Source organism: Oncorhynchus mykiss, chromosome 31 (assembly GCF_013265735.2).
Source record: "Oncorhynchus mykiss isolate Arlee chromosome 31, USDA_OmykA_1.1, whole genome shotgun sequence".
NCBI lineage: Eukaryota > Metazoa > Chordata > Actinopteri > Salmoniformes > Salmonidae > Oncorhynchus > Oncorhynchus mykiss.
In genome coordinates this window covers 1,037,501-1,041,188 of record NC_050571.1, presented here as the reverse complement: position 1 = coordinate 1,041,188, position 3,688 = coordinate 1,037,501, and positions in this window count along the sequence as shown.

Below are 3,688 nucleotides of genomic sequence, written 5' to 3'. Positions count from 1 at the left end.
TCCACCTCGTGTTGAAAGTTCAAACCACTTTAAACTTGCAGCTGCAGCTTCACGTCTTTCTGGTCCGGTATGTTAATTATTAACCCATCGTTGATACCGTTTGCAGGAAAGACCGGCACACTCCCTGACGTCACTGAGGGACGGTGACTACTCACTGTGCAAAGTTCATGGAAAACAATTATCTCTTATAGCTTCTCAAATCACAAATTATTTAATCATTTTTCTTATTACATGCACAAAGCATAGTATGGAAACTTCATATATGTAGTGGGGATACTTTCCAAGTTACAGGATTTCCTTTATAACACTTTTAATGACATCACAAAATAGCAAACAAAATGACAGTAGTGTTCTATAGATTACCTCTGACTATTCCCCACGTTCTATGTTAGAAATATTGTTCCAGTATTCACTTTTGAATGTGTTAGTTTCAGTGGGAAAAGGGGTCTGTTGAAACAAGGAACATTCTGTTGGTGATTCTTGAGTGTGCAGACCTGAGTTGTCCTCTTGAGTTACAACCGGGTGTGAGCTAGCCCCCCCAACTACGGGTGAAAGAGGGTCTGATTGAAGTCGTTCCTTGAAAATCTGATCTGACCTATTTGGAGTCTGGTGGACAGTCATGACAATACACTCACACACAAAACACACACACACACACACACACATGCATATTGTCGCCACACACACACACTCACATATAGACACACATTCATACTCTTCACATAGCTGCTGCTACTCTGTTTATCATCTATCCTGATTGCCTAGACACTTTAACCCCTACCTACATGTACAGATTACCTCAGTTACCTCAACTACCTGGTACCCCTGCAGATTGTTATTACCTCCCTGTATATAGCCATGTTATTACCTGGTACTCCTTGTATATAGCCATGTTATTACCTGGTACTCCCTGTATATAGCCATGTTATTACCTGGTACTCCCTGTATATATCCATGTTATTACCTGGTACTCCCTGTATATAGCCATGTTATTACCTGGTACTCTCTGTATATAGCCATGATATTACCTCCCTGTATATAGTTATGTTATTACGTGGTACTCCCTGTATATAACCATGTTATTACCTGGTACTCCCTGTATATGGCCATGTTATTACCTCCCTGTATATAGCCATGTTATTACCTGGTACTCCCTGTATATAGCCATGTTATTACCTGGTACTCCCTGTATATAGCCATGTTATTACCTGGTACTCCCTGTTTATAGCCATGTTACTACCTGGTACTTCCTGTTTATAGCCATGTTACTACCTGGTACCTCCTGTTTATAGCCATGTTACTACCTGGTACTTCCTGTTTATAGCCATGTTACTACCTGGTACTCCCTGTATATACCCATGTTATTACCTGGTACTCCCAGTATATAGCCATGTTATTACCTGGTACTTCCTGTTTATAGCCATGTTATTACCTGGTACTTCCTGTATATAACCATGTTATTACCTGGTACTTCCTGTATATAACCATGTTATTACCTGGTACTTCCTGTTTATAGCCATGTTATTACCTGGTACTCCCTGTATATAGCCATGTTATTACCTGGTACTCCCTGTTTATAGCCATGTTACTACCTGGTACTCCCTGTATATAGCCATGTTATTACCTGGTACTTCCTGTATATAACCATGTTATTACCTGGTACTTCCTGTTTATAGCCATGTTATTACCTGGTACTTCCTGTATATAACCATGTTATTACCTGGTACTTCCTGTTTATAGCCATGTTACTACCTGGTACTTCCTGTATATAACCATGTTATTACCTGGTACTTCCTGTTTATAGCCATGTTACTACCTGGTACTCCCTGTATATAACCATGTTATTTCCTGATACTTCCTGTTTATAGCCAGGTCACTACCTGGTACTTCCTGTTTATAGCCATGTTACTACCTGGTACTTCCTGTATATAACCATGTTATTACCTGGTACTTCCTGTTTATAGCCATGTTATTACCTGGTACTCCCTGTATATAGCCATGTTATTACCTGGTACTCCCTGTTTATAGCCATGTTACTACCTGGTACTTCCTGTTTATAGCCATGTTACTACCTGGTACTCCCTGTATATACCCATGTTATTACCTGGTACTCTCAGTATATAGCCATGTTATTACCTGGTACTCTCAGTATATAGCCATGTTATTACCTCCCTGTATATACCCATGTTATTACCTGGTACTCCCTGTATATAGCCATGTTACTACCTGGTACTCCCTGTATATACACATGTTATTACCTGGTACTCCCAGTATATAGCCATGTTATTACCTCCCTGTATATACCCATGTTATTACCTGGTACTGCCTGTATATAGCCATGGTATTACCTGGTACTCCCTGTATATACACATGTTATTACCTGGTACTCCCAGTATATAGCCATGTTATTACCTGGTACTCCCTGTATATAGCCATGTTACTACCTTGTACTTCCTGTATATAGCCATGGTATTACCTGGTACTCCCTGTATATAGCCATGTTATTACCTGGTACTCCCTGTTTATAGCCATGTTACTACCTGGTACTTCCTGTTTATAGCCATGTTACTACCTGGTACTTCCTGTATATAACCATGTTATTACCTGGTACTCCCTGTATATATCCATGTTATTACCTGGTACTTCCTGTATATAACCATGTTATTACCTGGTACTTCCTGTTTATAGCCATGTTACTACCTGGTACTTCCTGTATATAACCATGTTATTACCTGGTACTCCCAGTATATAGCCATGTTATTACCTGGTACTCCCTGTTTATAGCCATGTTACTACCTGGTACTCCCTGTATATAACCATGTTATTACCTGGTACTTCCTGTTTATAGCCATGTTACTACCTGGTACTTCCTGTTTATAGCCATGTTACTACCTGGTACTTCCTGTTTATAGCCATGTTACTACATGGTACTCCCTGTATATACCCATGTTATTACCTGGTACTCCCAGTATATAGCCATGTTATTACCTCCCTGTATATACCCATGTTATTACCTGGTACTCCCTGTATATACCTATGTTATTACCTGGTACTCCCTGTATATACCCATGTTATTACCTGGTACTCCCTGTATATAGCCATGTTATTACCTGGTACTCCCTGTATATAGCCATGTTATTACCTGGTACTCCCAGTATATAGCCATGTTATTACCTGGTACTTCCTGTATATAGCCACGTTATTACCTGGTACTCCCTGTATATAACCATGTTATTACCTGGTACTCCCTGTATATAGCCATGGTATTACCTGGTACTCCCTGTATATAGCCATGTTATTACCTGGTACTCCCTGTATATAACTATCTTTTCTCATTGTAGTTATAGTTATGTCTATTAAGACACACCCCACCACAGACACCACCCACACACCACACACACTTCACACCAAACACACCATACACACACCATACACACACCATACACACCACACCATACACACCACAGACACCACACCACCCACACACAACACACACCACACCACACCATACACACCACACCACAGACACCACCCACACACCACACACACTTCACACAAAACACAACACACACACCATACACACCATACACAACACACACACACCACACACAACACACACACACCACACACACACACGTCAAACAACACAACGCACACACCAGCCACACACCAACCACACACACACACC